The following is a 20,279-nucleotide window of genomic DNA, read 5'->3' on the forward strand; positions in this document are numbered from 1 at the left end:
ATGGAAAAAAAGGAGAACAAATGACACAAATATTGCGATTACAATTCAGTGAAAACAAATATTAACGCTAGACACAATGAGACTGAAGAGAATGTGGTGCTTCAGATGCAGCAGCTACAGCAGTTTGTGAAGGATCATTTTCTTCTGAATCCATAGTGATGCTTTACTGACTGCGGTGAAGTAGATCTGAAGAGAGATCCTTATGAGCATCGTCAGTGTCTTAGCTCACTCGTTCTCTTTTGTGAACATTTGACTTCAGCAGCAGGAGAAAAGCATGAATCTGTTCAGAGCTTGTTGTGTTTCTGCTGCTTTAACGTGACGTCTCTGAGACAAATCAACTAACTGATCATGACATCTGATGACATCTATTTTCATTGCTGATATTTCATTGTTGAAGTGCTACTGAAAACCTCTCAAATTTGAGGAATTTGACAGGTATAGACGATAAAATTAAAGAACGGACAAAAACCCTCATTAATGTCCGGAAAAGAGCATATAACTTCATTAGAAATGTGGCTTTCTATAGAACAGGAGATCCCTAATGCTGACAAAGTTCTGTTGCTGAGGCATGTAGGCGTAATTTAGTTACCCTGCTGAATAATGCGACTAGAGAAAAATAGAAGAAAAACTAGTTGAGTATGATCCTGGTACAAAACATGTTAAAACCATGAGGAAATTTACACCGCAAAATAAACAAGCTCAAGGGCTACAGTTTAAAAATAATTTTAATACCAATAAATTCCAAAGGCCAGAAAGATTTAAAAATAAATAATAATAATAAAATACATAAATATGTAGCAGGATATTATGGTGAAACAAGGAAGGTTAACCAGTTCACTGGAAATAGACAGACGTCTCAGACAGAAAAAAAAAGGAAACCTGTATGCACAGGGAGGGAGAAAACTTCCACAGAAGTGAAAAATGGTAATATGACCCCCGCAGAACGAACTAAAATAATTGAAGACCTTAAGAACAAAAATCAAAACGGAAAAAAGATTAGGAGGACTAAGATAAATCAAAAGATGGAAAAACGCTCTAAATTGAACGACGAGGAAACATGCAAAACTAAGAAGAAGGAGCGAGTCAACTCTGATACAGAATGAAGCTAAGCTGGCCAGTTGAAACAGAGACTGTGTGACCCAAAAGTTAAAGAAGAAAATGAAAATGTATATATTAATATTCATGGAACAGAGTATTTGATTGACACATGCATGAATGTCTGTCTCAACTGAGTCTTTAGAGATAAATAGTACGATACAGGTACAAACAAATGACGGACAAGTTAAAACGGGAAAAACAGGCGAACGATATGGAATTACTATTGAAAGTTCTGAAAATTTATTAGCAGCAAAAGATCTGAAAAAGGTTTTAAGATTAAAACCCGCTAATTAGGAGAAAGAATTAAGAAGAATCAGAAATGAAATTAAAGGTTAACAATGGGCTAAGGACCAGTTAATGTCAGAGCTACTTCATATGTACGGAGCAAAAATAACTGCGGCAAAGTAGATGATAGGTTTGCACATGTTATCGAGGGTGGAATTCATAAACCACAAAGGCAATACCCAATTAATAAAAACGGAATGGCAGAACTAACTTTTACCATAAAAGAGCTTGAAGAACAGGGAGTTATAAAACAAGTTAAAGGAGCGATTACTAACTCGCCGATCCAGTTAGCGGGGAAACCGGACGGGACATATAGAATTCTTACAAACTTTAAGACTTTGAGTCGTTTAACAAGACCGGATAAACGTTATGTAATTAACGCATGAGATACAGTTGAACAAAATACGAGATGGACAGTTTTATTCGAAAATTTATTTTGCCAGTGGATACTCGATTCCTCTAGCTGAAGAAAGTCAGGAAAAGACTGCTTTTACTGTAAACAACAAACATTATGTTTACCGACGTTTGTTGATGGGTTATTAAAACTCACCTATAACTTTTCAATTGGTAGGCTAAGGTGTGAAATGCTGAAAGATTTAGACGTTGAACTTTATATAGACAACATATTAATTGTGTCAAATGGAGACCTTGTAACAGAATTGTTGAAACGACTTGCGGAGGCAGGTTTGAAAATAAATATAAAAAAGAGACAATTAATGACTGATATAGTCGAATTTTGGGGATTTTGGATTTCAGCAGGTAACAGAGGGGTTACTTAGTCAATGACAGTCAGAGTAAATCAACTTGAGACCCCAAAAACAGTTAGACAGAGCCAGCAAACAATGGGGTTACTGGGTTATGTTAGATACTTAATCCCTCGCTTTAGCCAGATGTCTAAACTTATTTATGAGACTATCAAAGGTGGACAACTGAAATGAAAAAAAAAAAAAAAAAACCTAAGAATCGTTGATAGAAATTAAAACAGCTATATTAAACTCAGGACAGCTGGAAGGAAGAAATGATGAGAAAAATTTAGAAGCTGACTTGGAAACAGACGAAACTAAGAAGATAAGAGATAAGAAAAGTAACATACCTGTTAGAATTATGACTGGAAGCTGGGAGATCCAAGAACTTAAATTTACTGGTGTGAAGAAGCAGCTGGCAACACTTAGCAAATGATATTCCGAGCTGAAAGGCCTGGCAAGGGGCCAGAAAATATTTGTTAACACGAAAACAGCAGTATTAGCTCATCTCTCCAAAAACAATGTAAAGGATGCACGTGCGCTTAATAGCCAATGGCAGTGATGGAAAAGTATGCTTCCAGATCCAGAACTGAAAATCAGACAAACAGTACTTAAAAAATGCCAGAAAAAGATATTAGAGCTTTATAAAAATACAGTTGTTTTCACAGATGGTTCAAAAACGGCCACAGACGATGAAGCTCAATGGGCTTTCATTCTGAAACAGAGCAACAAGGTCATAGCTTCAAAAGAGGGAGTAGTGCAAGGCACAGGACAGTACACAGAGCTCATGGCAGTGTTCCAGGCTTTGAAAACACTGAAAAACTTGGATATTTACAGGCCATAATAGTGACGGATTGCAGTTGCAAAAGGAATTAATGACAATTTGCAAATCTGGAATGAGAACGGTTACACCAAGTCAAAAGGTAAGCAAATTGAACACGCAACATTTTGGCAAGAGAAAAAAAATAAATAATAAGTGATTTTGATGTTACAGTGATACATCAACCAGGATATTCCTAGGCAGACAAAGGAAATAATGAAGTTGATAAATTAGCATGCATGAGACGAATAGTGATTAAAGAAACAGAAGGAAACGTAATACAGAAAATACATGACCAAATTATGCACCCAAGTGTAAATTTAGTTTGCAAAGTTTTGACAGATAATAAAATACATATTTCTAACTGGAGACAGAAATATAGAAACATAAGATTAAATTGTGAACAGTGCATGCGTAAAGGCTATAATAAACAATACGAAGTGATTCTGGAGCTATTATACCAGACAGAGTTAACCAGGAATGATCTTTGGACATCGCTGGACCTTTGATCCCGAGGTCTAAAGATGGTAATAAATATCCATTGGTGGTAGTAGATGGCTTTACGGGCCGAATTTTGGGAAAGCCGTTTAAAAGAGACAAAAGCAAATGCAATTATTAAAGATGTTAATGAATTACTGGTAGCTTGGGGCCGGCCAGAGAAAAATTAAGGTTGACAACGGCACAGGTTTTGTAGGAAAACAGTTTGAAGACTTTGTAACTGAAAAACATAAGTTTAATTAAATCTATAAGATCGCCCAGAGTCAAACGCAGTAGCTGAGAGATCTATAGGGATTCTAAAAAGCTGGAAACGGGCCAGTTGTAATCATAGATGGGATGAATATATGGAAGATTTAATGTTTTATAGAGTTGTTCCGATTCCGATACTAGTATCGGAAATATCTCCGATACCACAACAAATTCTGGCATCGGCATCGGCGAGTACATGAACCCATATACCGATCCGATACCATTTTCTTAAAAAAGACCTAGTTATGACCGCAAGCTTTGCCTAACCGCTGCACGGTTCTTCTTCGCTGCTCAAAATGCATTGAAAACACAGGAAGTTGTGCTGTGTTGCCACAAGCAACCCCTGTTTAGAGCAGCGAAGAAGAAATGAAAACGCGTTAGCAGCCCTTATCTATATATGACTGGATCACTCATCACATTCTAAACTGCCAAAAGACAGTGAAGCCGCTACTATATTATAGATCAGTGGTTAGCAGTATGTCTCTGTAGTACCGGTAGTTACAGACTCTCGAGTATATTCAGTACCGGCAACTGCGTTCAGTCGCTTCCGTGTAAGTCAAAACGCAGGGCTCCAGACAGTAGCCGAATATATACTAGTGTCTGTGAATATTAAACTGCAAAATACTATTTAAATATTACTCCCGCAAAATCTACATCTCTGTGGGTGACTGGCACAGATGCGCGAGAGCTCGCTGTTTTGTAGTCTCTGCTGTGTGTCATGAGGACACGAACGCATAAACCGTCACTTCATGAGAATTTACCGTTTCATTTGAGAATACTGTCATATCATAAACACAGACACTCAAAGATCTTCATGGCAGCCCATTAAAATAAATGTTTGGTTTACATGAGTAAATTGACAATATATAAAGCTACTGTTGTAGCCTACAGTAATAATAATACATCTCTATAATAATAATAATTATGCCTAGATGGTTGCTTGTTTTTTACTTGTTTTTTACTTGTTAGAGATTATCTGATTAATAGATCTTTTTTTATATTCCTAGACTTATTTGTTGCAGTTTTTTTATACAGTTATATTGTAAAACTTAAATACCTTTTTTAGTTTGCGGTGTTAGATTTTTGGCTGCATTTGAAGTTCTTTTTTGCATAAGAAAATAAATAATAGTGTCAAATTCATGTTAGATAATAAAAATACTGTAATAAATACAGTAGTTCACCATGTATTTGTTCATGTTTTATTGAGGGATCTGTCTGAAGCACACCATAAAAAAATTCTAGCAATTTACACAGGGCTAGTAGTATATACAGCTGTATATACAGATATACACCCAGGTATCGGATCAGTACTCGGTATCGGCCGATACCCTGAGCCCAGGTATCGGAATCGGTATCGGGAAGAGAAAAAGGGTATCGGAACATCTCTAATGTTTTATATTAATCTTACAGAGATCAAACATCAAAAGACCAGCCAGAAGACTTTTGCCGAGTAGGAGACCTGGATCAGGTTAGACAATAAACATAAAAATAAACCGTTTAAAGATTTAATTACTAAGAATGATAAAATAATTAAATAGTTGATAAACAATGTGGAATTAGCAAATAATGGCCTCTGGAGTTAGAGGAATTTGGTTTTGGTTAAAAACCAAGGACAAAAAAATTTAATTCAAGCAGGAAAATTATCAATGAGATTAGGATGAGCTTGTTAAATTGGTTGAGATTAATAACCAGAGAGGTGTGATTAGAATTGAAACTAATCTAAGGACGAGATGCGTTGATAATTATATAGCGAAGGATATTGAGCATGAAAAAGCCAGACAGATAGGTAGATTACATAAACCTGTTAAACTGACATGTTATATAGCATAGGTGTATGTGTGCTATTTGTGGTAGTTTTGAAGAATAACTGTGGTGGGAAGCACTAGCGATAAGCAACCCCAAATCCAGGGAGGAATTAAAAAGCAATAATAATAAAAAAAAATACAAAAAAGATTAGTAAACCTCTAACTATGCCAAAAATACAGAGAGATCAAGATTACAAAACTCCTGGAGAAATTAAAGCAGCTTTGTGTGTTCTCTGCCAAAAATGTAGAATTAGTTTCCCTAAAGTTGAAGTAATAATGACACAGCGGCTTGGAGAAAAGTAAACCGTTTGTGATTGTTTGTGGACAGGGAATATGTGATTAAATGCAATGTATGTCTCGATGACATTAAAACACAGTAAATTGCTGGTACATGGCAGACATAAAGTTTGGTCTTGGAACAAGACCTTTGGGGATTTATCTAGTACAGGAAAAATTGAAGGTTCAAGATTGCAAGTTGATAACATGACTTAGCAACAACAGCTGGGAAATTCAGGCATCAATTATCTATGGTCATACCGTATTAAGAGAAATATGGATGACATTCAAAGTAAATGGCTCCTAGTTGACCCCAAAGGTCTGGGAACGGAGCTGGAGTGCTTGAAAACTTGCTTTGACAAGAAGGTCACAGCATGCCGGCCAGATAAGGGAACTGGAATTATCCGGTCCGTAGGCACCGTTGCTAAAACGCTATTAGAAAGTAATATAGGTGAGTGAATAATGGCACCTAGAATTGATTTTCTGAGATGTGGAGAATCCGATGACTCAAATAGCAATGTGCCTTGCCATTTTGGACAATTAGATGAAGAAAGATGTCCAAATAAATTAATAGTGAAAAGAAGCAGAGTTCTGTGTGTCCGATTGCATTCTGGAGACAGAACAGCCAGCAAGCTGCTGTATTATCTCCGGGCAAGAAGCCAATTATGGAGGGGTTACAGCAGTCTTGTCTGAATTAAACTAATGTTAAAAGTTGTTGTAAACATGACCACCACTTCTGAACCACAAATTCTAGCATGTGCGGTTGACATTGAATTGGCACACGATTAAGTAGTGAGTAAATTGACAAAAGGTTCAGGGGGGTGGTTTGAATTATTGTGTTATTATTATTTTTATTTTTCTCTCAGGAATGATGAAATTACAAGACGGAGACGAGAGAGAGAAATGGGCCAGGAAAATAAAACGCTGGTGAAAACCCTGTATACCATGACCTTGTCTGACGGTATTATTAGTAACAGGGGTTGTGATTTTAACAGGAATTTGGCCAATAATTGATTTCACTACAAAATTGATTGTGGTTGATGAGATTACTGTTAAAGAAGTTTCCCACTGTACTATAGTGACTAAATTCTTTTCAGGGTCATGTGAGCTAAAAACATTGGAAGGATGTAGCCAATGTGAGGAAATAATTAAAAAATATACAGTGGGGTAAGATACATTAGTGAAATGTAGAATAAGGTCAAGCCCATGTAACATTACACAAATAAAGAAAATTTGGATTTGGCACTGCCTGCAGCAAATACTCTATATTGGACCTAGGGAGATACTAGGGTGGTACATGGGCAACATAGAAGACATAATTATGCTAAATAAAGAAACCCAGATTATCGAAACTCCGCTCATTTCCGATAGATAGAGGTACCCAATGTGTAAAATATGGATTTTATGATAATAAACGTGCATTCCAAAGAAACTGTGAAAAATATTATAATGACAATAAATATACAATGTATGAAACTACAAAAAAATTATGGGATCCATTTGCATGGATAAATTGGTTTATATATTGACATAGGTTAATATTAATATATTATTATATATTAATATTGGTTAGGTGAAACTACTGAATGAATTAGTGTATATTCCAAAGGATTGAGAACTTGTGGGAAAATGTGCTTACTGAAAATGTAACTGAAAGGGATCAAATGATAATACAGTTAATTTGTATTATTTATTTTTAGTTATTTGGTGATACAGGAACTAATATTTTGGAGAGCATTACTGTGAAAAGCATTAAAGCTCAAAAAAAAAAAAAAAAAAAAAAAAAACAGAGACTATCATGATGTAATGAGTATAAAAGATAAAAATTAAAATATTAAATATAAAAATACCTGGCTAAGCGCTTACTATCCTTTTCCTGTAGTTTGGATGAGATTTCAGGTAAAGGATAGCAGAATACTTTGGGCTATTTCTAAGGAAATCCCAGAATACCATAATGTTATGACTATATCAAAACCTAATTATAAAATGTCAGTTAATATCAGTGGCAGTCTAGATGACAAAAAGGTTTTGACCATTGACAGAAGCTTATTGGACTGTTTATTACTTTACAGGAAGACAAGGCTTATTTAAATATGCCTTTAGATAGTTATTTTAGAAGATTGGGTATTAATTAAGGAATTAATGGGATGTTGGCTTAAGAAGTCTATTCGTATAAGCCCATATATATGGATAATAGAGAGAATTATGCTGAAGAAGATAAAGGGAAATGTATGACCCCGTACCCATTGTATTGGACAGTAGCTAGACTACAATATACTAAATTACATGCAGGATACAGACAATGGATATTTGATACTGTATGTTATTTTACTAGTAGGAGCTTTCATGGGGATTTTGATTTTGTGAGAACTAAAGGGCCTTGGAGGACTGATAAGAAGTTTATTAAAAATCTGTTATTCTACAGTCGTTAATATTATCATGCAGGTGTTTGGGCTTAGTAGGAGTAGAGATAAAGAGAACAAACAAGTGCACATTGAAAGAGGGATTCATCGAAAGACCTTGACCGAACGTAGCACTTCTTTGGTGCATAAGGTCTGAGACTTTACTTCTGAAATAAATGGCATTTCAACAGAGTGCCACGAAGGGTGAACAGTTGAGTGATATACCATGGATAACTGTAAGAATGATTCTACCTGCATTGCTGTTTTGTCAGGAAACGGTGACAACCTTTTGGAAATTCTGGTAAACAACTGTCTTTGTATTATAGTGAATATGATATTATAAAAATAATAATATAAATTAAAATAAAAAAGGGGGGTTACATACATATGTTTTTAAGTTTTTATTTTCTATATTTATTATTTTTGAACTTCATTTAAGTGGGTTATTTGTTCTGAAAATGTATGCATGATTTATTATGGAAACCTAATATGATAGGTAACTTTGAGTAAAGTAAGAACAAATACAAAGGACCACAATTTGAAAAAAAAAAAAAATTCTTTTAATGCTCATATAGGAATTAAGGGGAGCCCCAGGTGGAGAATTATTGACAAGAAAATTTTATTACTGGATTGTTATTGGGCAAGATAATTGTATGAGATGCCGTCAATTTCTGACTGATTTAAGAGTGAACTTTGTAATGGGGGATTTATGCCAGGAATGTTTCTACAAGAATACATTCATTATGTGGATTAATGACTATGATGATGCAGAATATAATGTTGAATCTTATGCATTGATGACTGGAGTGTATGTAGACATTTGAAAAAAAAAAAAAAAACAATCTTTTTAAACGTAAAGACTGGTACAGATTGGAGATCGGGGGATTAGATTCAGGTGCACTGCTTGCATAATAAATTTACAGATGAAGTTGTAAAAGTGGTCAAACTTGATGAACTGCTTTTTATTATAGGCAGAGAAATTCGTGGAATTCCTGGAGAAGGAGGATTTAACTCTGACTCAGCCCGCCTTCACGCCCCAAGGTGCTAAGAATCAAACAAGCGGCTCGCACACCAGAAGGTATGCCTGGAATGCCAGATCCCCTCTCTTGGCTTTTGAAGAGGATGTCAGAGACAGGGGAAGAGCCGTGCGTTTCTGAGTGAGGACCCCTGGGGGCGTCAGATTGAGGCTTGTGTACATGAAATTACGAACGGACGATTGTTGAGAGCAAGATTTGGACACTATCTTAGCATTGTCAAGCAGAGCACAAAGATTTGGTCACCTGATACTACTGTATCTGGAAATTAGGAAAAAAAAAAGAGTGCAAGGGGAAAGAAAGAATGCTCGAGTTTGGGTTGAAAACTATATGGATGTGTTTCAAACCAAATTACTGATGCATGATGGCACTGTGTATATGATTCTTGCAAAATATAACAAGTTTAAAAAACATGTTGAACTGTACTTTAGCTTGAAGATGTTAGGATGAAATCAGCCAGCAAAATTGCAAAGCAGTGGGTGTTAATGGAGATGATGATTTTGCAATTGTATTGTCTTGATTAATGCTTAATTTGCTATAAACAGATGTACGGTAACCTAAGTAGTAATAATGCTTTTGCTTAAGTACAAAGATGTAACCCTGTGATTAATACTATATGGAAAATGTATTGCGTAACTACACTAACATTAAGAAAACTGCTTACTTGCATGAAATGTATGTAGTTACTGATTTAGAGTAGAAACACTTATGTATTAGAAATAGTTTTTATGATAAATGGACAATATAGTATTTAAGGTGTATTTCACCGACTGTTAAGAGGAAAAAGAAGAGGAAAAGGGCTAAAGCAATGCGACGTAAACAACTGAAAGCCTCGGCAGAGGAGTCGGCAGCACTCCAGGTGATGACATCAGAAGAACCAGCGTTCGACGTCTGTGTATAAAAGACTGCGAGAGAGACTCGACCGACGGATACTGAACAAGCACAGTATCCCTCGACGCCTGATACCAGCTGATTATATCTTGATTTTGTAACTTTACTATTGTACTTTGATATAACTTTTGTTAATTTTAATAAAACTTGTATTTTATTAATGACAAGTTATGGTCTGCAAGAGTAGTAATTTAAGAGCCGTAAGCAAGAACTGACCACAGGGAAGTCTACTGAGCAAGTTGTAAGTATTTTTAAATGCTTATAGTTTTGTCCAGGGTCGACTTTCCTTACCTACCTGAGAATAATAAAGAAACAGGTAAAAGGTGTATAAATAAAGGAGACACCATAAAACAACTGTTAACTTTTTACTTCCTATTTATTACAAATAGTGCCAATTATCTGCACCTCAGTATTGTAGAACATTGTAAAATGGTACACAGTATTAACTTACTGAGTGTAAATTGTAATTTTAATTACAATTATTAAATGAATGCAACCTTATTGGAACAATAACTTTAAAGAAATAACTGCAGTACATTACAGTACAACTGCAGTACAATGTAGAATAATTGTACATAGTATAAAAGTACAACTGTAGATTTGCAGTATAATGGAGTCCTAGGGCTGTGCAATATGGGGAACATATCGAATTGTGATTTGATTTATGATTTTAAATTTGCAAAGTCAAGCTTTGGCTCAATATGGTCAATAATGTGCAGCACAGTATGAGTATCATTACCCTGCTGAAAAAAGCAGAAATTACAGTTTGCATTAAACCACTGCAAAATTATAATTTTTTAGGCATTATTCATAATAGGTATTACTGTTGTTCTACTGGTTGCCATCAGCCATATTACATCCCACCTAAGGCTGTAGCTATCGAATATTTTAGTAATCGAGTATTCTACCGAAAATTCTATCGATTAATCGAGTAATCAGATAAAATGTGTTTTTGATTAAAGTGCTATATTAATTATGCAAGGGAAAATAAGACTCCTGGGTCTCTTAAATTGAACAACTAAGTTTCCTTTTTTAGAAAAAAAATATTTTTACTTTTTAAATGCATAAAATGCACACATAAAAAAATAAACATTTAATTATTACCTATTGTTTCTGTCTGTACTTGTACTGTGAACAATGACAATAAAGTTGATGAATTAAGTGAATTTAAGGGCCATTCAGTTGGGGTTTAAAATAAAGCATTTTCTGAAATGCACATTAAACACATAAAACATTAATTTAATTTATCTTTTAATTATAAAAAATTAACTTTACTTAGCTTAACTTTTTAGTAAACAAAGGGGATTTACTATTAAAAATAAAACATGGAAGAAATGTGTTATTAAACCTTAAAAAAACGGACTTTTATTTTGACGGGTTGACGTACAGTTCTGTGCATGTGATGTGATGCTAGTTTTACTCTGATCAAACGGTCAAATGTTCATGAAGTGACTGTCAGAGCAGTTCTGGAGATGTTGTTCATATGTTCACGTTCTTATTTAGTGAGACAGCAGACGCTGAAATCACCGGAGCATCACGCGCGCTTCAGAGTGTGTGATAAAGGAACTCGTGCCTCTGCGCCATTCATTAACACAGACACACAAAACATGCAGGATTCATATTTAAATAGACCGTTCCGGCTTAATATTTACAGATATTAGTCCATATTGTGATTTGATGCAAGTGCAATGACCTATTTTTGATTAATTAATTCAAAATTTGGCAAATTCCGTGCCATTCCGCGTTAAACTGTAAATTCTGTTTTTGACAGGATTCAGCGATTCCCTCCGTGTTTACTGCAACGCGGAAATCATAGGGCGCTAGTTGTGGTATGCCAGCTCTATCTTGCTATATATATATAGATATTCAGCAGACAAGATTATAATGTTATAACTAATTTTACAGAATTAAATTGATTACCGAATTTCACTGGAAAGATTTATAAGTTTTAGTATTTCTTTAGTCAATTATTAAAGGATTACATGTTACGTTGTATTTGGTATTTTAAGAAAAAGTGGAAAATGTGCTGAATGTTTCATTTCATCCAAGGAAAATTAGCAAGCAGTTAGACTGAACTTACATTCGTTTTAAACACGGAGCCAAGCACGAGCCGACGCAGGTTGTGTGTGTGCGTCAAGCCATATCAACAAAAATGGCAGGCCCTTCAACCACCAAAGCCTGTTGGCCCTGCTCCTGTGAGAGATCCGCTGCCACAACGCCAGGGTCCAAACCCTCTATCTGCTGAAGCTGAACCAAAAATAACTGATAGCAGCTCTCAGTTATATGTATCGGGTCCCCACTATAATAACAGCAACATTCACAAATGCTTACTGAACAAGCGGGAACCCAGTGTGCCTGTAGCTTTCTCTATTTCAGTTTTATCACGTGATAGAAAGTCTAAGGCCTTCTCAAGCCGAAGGGCAAACTCATCTAGTCTGCGGCCTATTATGCATCAAACTAAGATTGATGTAAAGACACCAAGCACTGCCATCAAGCTAGCACTTTTAAACATTCGCTCACTAAAAAATAAATCATTTCTAATCAATGACTTTATAACCACAAACAATCTGGATTTTATGTTTGTAAATGAAACATGGCTAGAATACAGCTGCAGTGCAACATTCCTAAATGAAGCAGCGCCTCCTAACTTCACTTACATGAGTGTTTGCAGGACTGTTAGGAGAGGTGGGGGTGTAGCTGCTCTATTTAAAGATGTCTATCAATGCAAGCAAGTGTCATTTGGTCAGTACCTGTATTTTGAATATCTAGGGTTTGTGCTGAAAGGTGCCCCACGGATTCTATTTATCATTATTTACAGGCCTCCAAAATACTCTCCAGCCTTTGTTGAACAGGTCACAGAAATGTTATCAATGATTTCCTCAGAGTTTGACTGTTTTGCAATTGCAGGGGATTTGAATATTCACATAGATAATGCAGAAAACAAAACTACAAAATAAATGATAACGGTTCTAAACACCTTTGACCTGTTTCAGCATGTGCATGGACCCACACACAAAGGTGGACACACTCTGGATCTAATCATCAGTAGGGGTCTAAACATTTCATCCATTGTTACTAAGGACCTAGTACTATCTGATCACTTCTGTATTTTCTTTGATATATTGATCTCCGCTACAACTGAATCTAGATCGGTCTCAGTACATTTTCTCATTTATGCATCTCCTTGTGACAATTTATGGAGGCTATATCTTTAACACTAAGCATTTCTGTAGATTCTGTTGATATTCTCAAAAGTTACTCAAAAAAACAACTCAAAAGTTAAGAATGTTATTGATGATATTGCTCCAATAATAGTCAGTAAGAAAACAAACAGACAGAAATCAGTTTGGAGAAGATCAACAGCAGTTCAGACTATGAAAACCTTATAAACAGTAACTTAACACTCATACTCTTTTTGCCACTGTTGAGAGACTGACAAACCCCCCAAGTCAGATTCCCAGTGAAATGCTATAAGACAGCAAATGCAATGAGTTTGCATCCTTCTTTTCTGAGAAGATCATAAATATCAGGAGGGCGATTAGCACATCCTCAAGTAATGCAGAGGTCAGACAGATTTGGCCACAATATTGAAAAGATACTATGTCTATTTTTGAAACAATTGATAGCAAAATTCTGGAAGACATAGTGCAGCAACTAAAATCATCAACCTGCTATTTTGAAACACTTCCCAGATCTTTTTTTTTTTTTTTTAAGTGTGCTTAACTGCTTAGAACCAGATCTTTTAGAAGTGGTGAATGCCTCACTTCTTTCTGAGACATTTCAAACTCCCTGAAAACTGCAGTTGTTAAGCCCCTCCTGAAAAAGAGCAATCTTGATAACACAATTTTGAGCATTTTTAGACCAATATAAAATTTTCCTTTTATAGGCAAAATTATAGAATTATAGAAAAGGTCGTTTTTAATCAGCTGAACAAATACTTAAACTCAAATGGATACCTGGACAATTTTCAATATGGTTTCCGACCACATCACAGCACAGAGGCAGCACTCATTAACAGTGTTGTGGGTAACGCGTTACAAAGTAACGCGTTAGAGTACTCTAATTACTTTTTCCCTGAAATGTGTAACTTAACGCGTTAGTTTCGTGCGTAAGTAATCAGTAACTTCGTTATTTTTTAAAAAAGTAATCCGTTATTTTAAGGAAAGGAAAATTCTGACTGCAGCCTGCTTTTTGTCAGACAGTAGTCCTAGGTCTACTGTGCCACCTGCGGATGTATCAGCGGAGCCGAAGCTCTGTGATCGTAAAGTCAATGGCTGTGATGCGTCTGTGCCCTGCGCCTGACCCTGTGTGTGTGTGTTTTTTTTTTTTCGAACTCCCGGCAAGATGGCAGAGAGGACAGCATTTGGTTTATGGAAGTACGTTAGTACATTATTTTCAATTTGTCAACGAAAAAGAAAAGAACATAATGGTAAAATGCACACTGAGTTGGTGAAAAGCTTCCGTCGACCGCCAAAAATTCTACCTCAAATTTAACGCTACGTTTTAATCACTACTTTGAAGAGTAAATGTAAGAGGACTGTGTTAAAGCGAATTTAGGCTTGTGACTATGAGTGACACTTTAATAATAATTAGTTCGGCTATTAAGCGATTTGTCATTTGCCTGTGTGGCAATGAAGGATTTAATTCGGTTTGTTATCATTTTTTGTTTGACAGGCAGCTGTTAATTTCTGTTAGATCGCTGGCTGGCTGGTTGTTCATCATTTCTAAATGGATTTAAATCTGCAAGCCTGTTTAAGGTTGTGTTTACAAGTAAGCATAATTGTACTTTGATAACTGCATTATTTAAAGTTAAAGAAAAATCAGGAGTTTTCTTGTGGTGCTCATAATATACAGTAGCCTAGGCTACCCGGGCTGGGTAACGTAAGGTGCGAATTTTGATTAATAATATGTTCTGTGATAATAAATAAATAAAACGCCATGTGGAATAGCCTATTGCTGACTGTCTTTCCTGTTATTGTTATCCTGCAGTGTTAATTTAGTCGGATGACTGACGTTATTCATTGTCGGGAGTCACGACTTCTAGGTGCATTTAAAGGGGCCGGGGGCTGTGTCTGTCATGTGTGAGCCGCTGCTAACTGCTTTTAATTTTTGGTAACGCATGAGTACTCTAACTCGTTACTTTTATGAATAGGTAACGCTGTATCATAACTGATTACTTTTAATTGATGGTAACGTTGTAACCTAACTAACTACTTTCCAAAGTAACTATACCCAACACTGCTCATTAAGATAATCAATGATATTTGCTTAAATTGTGATTGGCAAAATATCGGTGCTGGTATTGCTAGATCTCAGTGCTGTATTTGACACCGGCGATCATAACATACTACTAGAGAGACTGGAAAACTGGGTCGGGCTTTCTGGGATGGTACTCAAATGGTTCAGATCATACTTAGAAGGGAGAGGCTATTATGTGAGTCTAGGAGAGCATAAGTCTAAGTGGACGTCCATGACATGCGGAGTCCCACAAGGGTCAATTCTTGCACCGCTCTTGTTTAGCCTGTATATGCTTCCACTAAGTCAAATAATGAGAAAGAACCAAATTGCCTACCACAGCTATGCTGATGATACCCAGATTTACCTAGCCTTCTCTCCAAATGACTACAGCCCCATTGACTCCCTCTGCCAATGCCTTGATGAAATTAATAGTTGGATGTGCCAGAACTATCTTCAGTTAAATAAGGAAAAAAACTGAAGTCATTGCATTTGGAAACAAAGATGAAGTGTTCAAGGTGAATGCATACCTTGACTCTAGGGGTCAAACAACTAAAAATCAAGTCAGGAATCTTGGTGTGATTCTGGAGACAGACCTTAGTTTCAGTAGTCATGTCAAAGAAAGCAGTAACTAAATCAGCATACTATCATTTAAAAAACATTGCAAGAATTAGATGTTTTGTTTCCAGTCAAGACTTGGAGAAACTTGTTCATGCCTTTATCACCAGCAGGGTGGACTATTGTAATGGGCTCCTCACCGGCCTTCCCAAAAAGACCATTAGACAGCTGCAGCTCATCCAGAACGCTGCTGCCAGGATTCTGACTAGAACCAGAAAATCTGAGCATATCACACCAGTCCTCAGGTCCTTACACTGGCTTCCAGTTACATTTGGGATTGATTTTAAAGTACTTAAGTCTCCCAATGACCTAGGACCGAAATATATTTCAGATATGCTCACTGAATATAAGCCTAACAGACCACTCAGATCACTAGGATCGAGTCAGTTAGAAATACCAAGGGTTCACACAAAACAAGGAGAGTCTGCCTTTAGTTATTAAGAGATCAGATGTGCTAAAACACTAGTCACATTCAAATCTAGACTCAAAACTCATCTGTTTAGCTGTGCATTTATTGAATGAGCACTGTGTAATGTCCGAACTGATTGCACAATATTTTCACTGTTTTTTTATTTTATTTTTTAATGTAAAGTCTTTTTTTTTATTATTCATTTTAAATGCTTGTTTTATTCTTGTTATTATTTTTCTTCATTATTATTTTACTTTCTTTTATGTAAAGCACTTTGAATTACCATTGTGTACGAAATGTACTATATAAATAAACTTGCCTTTCCTCATCCATTCCAGATGTGCTCGTGGAAATTTGCGGTGCAGGGCGGCACGTAAATATAACCGCGCGTTATGAAACAGCACTATTATAAAAGTGATTAGTTATAGTTACTCACTACTTGTTCCAAAAAGTAACTGAGTTAGTAACTGAATTACTCTATAATAAAAGTAACTCATTACCAGGGAAAGTAACTATTTGCGTTAGTGTTAAAAAAAAAGTTGCTATGTCAAAGAATTTGTATTTTTGAGCAGTTTTAACAAGTCGGTTGAAATGAGTAGAACAGACAGGTGTTCGCACATAACTTTCGATATTTATTGCACGTCAACAGACAGCAAGAGTTTTATCCTGCACTTCAAGTATTATCTTTGTAAGAAAAGTGTTTTTGGCCACTAGCTTTGTAGATGCATGTGTCATTGTGAGATGCTTAAATTAGAGTTGCTTACAACAGATGTCAGATGTCAATTCTTCGCTCCTGGACATAATGCACACATTACATGCACATTCTTGCCTTTGAACACAATGAATTTGAAGTATTGCATATGTCCACCTTGAAAATGCCAACTTTTCATAGGATTGCTCCTGACTCGCCATCTCTGCTGCGAATCTCTGTTTAGTTGTTGTGTGTGTGTGTGGTAGAGTTGTGACGTTCGGGAACGAACCCATTCCTTTGAATGGCTCATAAACATGAACGATGGGAGCCGAGTCGCGGCTGGAGGGGAGCTGTTCTTTCTGTCGTTCTTTTTTTCTATGCGCGTTTGACACAGATGCACACAAATGATGTCCTCCACGAGACAGAACAGTTATAGGGGTATGATATTAGTTATTAGTTGTGCACACATTCTTCACGTGAGTACTCCAGAGGAAAAAAACCCTGCGTGCCTCTGTCATTGGGTAAGAGCGGAGCCATGACGTGTGCATGCTGCCGTCATATGCTTACTGCAGTAAAAAAAAAAAAAAATCTAAATGTTCTTGTGTGATAACAATGTTCTTGTGTGGAAGTGTTTGTAGTAAAAGCTGTTTTGCACAGAAATTCATTGCAGCCGGCTTTGTTTTTGATGTTTATTTGTGAGTAGGTATTGTATGAATAACATAAGTCAACGTAGCTTTATAAACACACACACACACACACACACACACACACACACACACACACACTTTGTACTTAAGGTAAATACAAAATAGTGATGTCACTGTCTAAGCAGAGGGATTTGTGCAACCCTATGGAATATAGTCCACACATGACAAATGAGGTAATAATCAATATTTCAGAATAATTCAAACTCAGATATTGGTGTGTGATATCTGAGTTTTAATTATTTGACTACAAATCTCACCTCATCATTCCTCCCAGTGATTATTTCCAGGATAAACTGAGATGCGCCCAAACTGGCTTCTTAAAACTGACTTAATATTTAAAAAGAGCGGCTTTTGAACGGCTCTTTGAAAGGAATGGATCGCGGAAATCCAGATCCCCTCAAAGAGCCATAAATCCCATCACTAGTTTATGGGCGAGTGTGCTGGCATGTGTGTAAAAACACTGGCTCTGATTGGCAACCTTGAAACACTTAGCCCTTTGTACAGTTCAATAATTGATGATTATCATCACCAATATAAAGTATAACAACCTACACCTAGGTACAGGTTAACACTTGATGGCATTTCTTCTGGGCTTTTGAATTACAACAAATGTGTTTTAGAAACACATGGTTATAACAGCCAGAGAAAAGACTAAGGCTGAAATCAAGGGTCAAGAGCCCAACTAAAGCAGACACTGATCTCTAACATGGTTACTTCAAATGAAACAATAAATCAACATCTAAACCTTCATTCTCAATTAGATCTTCTGTAGACGTCTGACAGAAATAAAGTCAGTCTGGTTATTAATAAGTGGAGCTGCTGATGCTGTTTGTGGGGTTGTTTAATCAGATCTTGAGAGATTTCATGTATTTTATTTCAGTTGATTTCATCTAAGGCTGTGTCTGAAGTAAGTTGTGGTAGTTCTTGTGTTTCTCTTTTCTTCAGTGATTCTGTTTGTTAACAGCAGCTGTTCATCACTAATTCACAATCAGCACTTAGTTAATCAATTAATTGCAATGTAAATCTTTCGGTGAACTCAACTGAATTAAGTTCAGAGTACTCATAACTGTTAGTTTTTTCAACTTAAATGGTTTAAGACAATCAGTTTCCTCAAATGGTTTGAGTTAAGTTTACTTTTTGAGTTTTACAATCAAGGCAATCAGGTTTTACAGTGATTCTTCAACATGTACGCAAACAATGTCATCATTTCTCACTTTTTTCTCCTCAACAGGTAACGTTACAATCAAACACAACAGGTAAGTATCCACAAAAGTATTCAGCTAATCAACAAACATGCTCAAAATATCAAAATCAGTTGAACTGGCAATGAACCCATAAATACACTGCTTAACAATGGCAGTTTGTCCCCCCTCCTCGTCAATTCCGTTCTTCATCACATTTATGTTATATATTGCATGCCACATAACGTTACATAACCTAATTTAGCTAGCTGCTGAACAATATCCCAATAATAGCTATTAGCATTAGTCTAAAAAACGAAATCTAATACCGAAAACAATCGACATGTCAACAAAATGATAACAGAACATCTTCCCAAACACATCAAGCTTTAAAAACATCAAAAGCATGAACACTCTTTCAAAGTCCCTGGAAAAGGGAGATGTAAATAACCATAACCATAAGGTTCCGCCTCCTCAGCACGAGCTGGCCGATAAAACCCCAAGAGAGGCGGGACTTAAGGCAGAACAGCCAATCATCAGCCAGTCACACTCAAAGCCATAGACAGTAAAAGAAATGGACACAGCGACCCCATTGGAACTCAATTGAGACAAATGAAGCCCAGTTTTAGCGTTTTTTAGCACTTCTGTTTCTGACGCGCAGACTCAAACTAAGCTTGATGATGTCAGCAACCTGTCTGACAGATGTAAATCTTCTAAGTGGCTGTGCTTGAAAACTGCCATCGTTAATCTTGCAGAGACGGCGAGCTTGAGCGGGGAGTTCTTTGGAGGGAGTGAGCAGGAGTAAGTATTCTGATTAATTATTTTGTATAGTATTTTAAAATGTAACGCCAGTACGCCATATTAAGTTAATTGCCTGCGAGCTTCTCCACATGTCTGTACGGTAATGCGACAGAGAGCTGAGTGGTTATGACGCAATCGTTAGCCTATTTTTACAAAAACTGTTTATACGGGGCCATAATGTAACATAGAAGGTAATGGAGCCCTTTATACATTGTCGTGTATCTTTAGAAATAAATAATGGACAAACAGAGTCTTTAAACGCCTCAGATGTAAAGTTATTCGCTGTCAAAGTGACGCCAAAATGAATGGGAGTCAATGGGAATGCTAACGCAAGTGAAGTTCTGCTAAAAGATGGCAGCCCCCACCCGACTTCAACTTCCGGTCGAGTTCCTTGCCCCTTGCTCAAAGCCGGTGTCATGTTTGTGACGGAGGGCGAGAGGAGGCAGACACAGAGTGGCCAGAGAAACGGAGGAGCAACTGTAGTAAGGCGTTTGTGCAAAACACACAAGCTTTAACTTAAATTTTTAACCTAGCTT

At 36.4% G+C, this 20,279-nt stretch overlaps 1 protein-coding gene and 1 long non-coding RNA gene across 5 annotated transcripts in view; one reads left to right on the forward strand and one right to left on the reverse strand.

Annotated features, from left to right (window-relative positions):
* The window catches only part of LOC113091530 (NACHT, LRR and PYD domains-containing protein 3-like), a 107,242-nt gene that overhangs the window by 73,036 nt on the left and 13,927 nt on the right, over positions 1–20,279 (reverse strand). The gene's annotated exons all lie outside the window — the stretch shown is intronic.
* LOC113091531 (uncharacterized) lies at positions 2–10,255 on the forward strand. The gene is made up of 3 exons (XR_003287380.1): positions 2–3,049; positions 6,641–8,477; positions 9,148–10,255. It is a non-coding gene; the product is annotated as an uncharacterized LOC113091531 (long non-coding RNA).

This window comes from Carassius auratus, unplaced genomic scaffold (assembly GCF_003368295.1).
Source record: "Carassius auratus strain Wakin unplaced genomic scaffold, ASM336829v1 scaf_tig00214205, whole genome shotgun sequence".
NCBI lineage: Eukaryota > Metazoa > Chordata > Actinopteri > Cypriniformes > Cyprinidae > Carassius > Carassius auratus.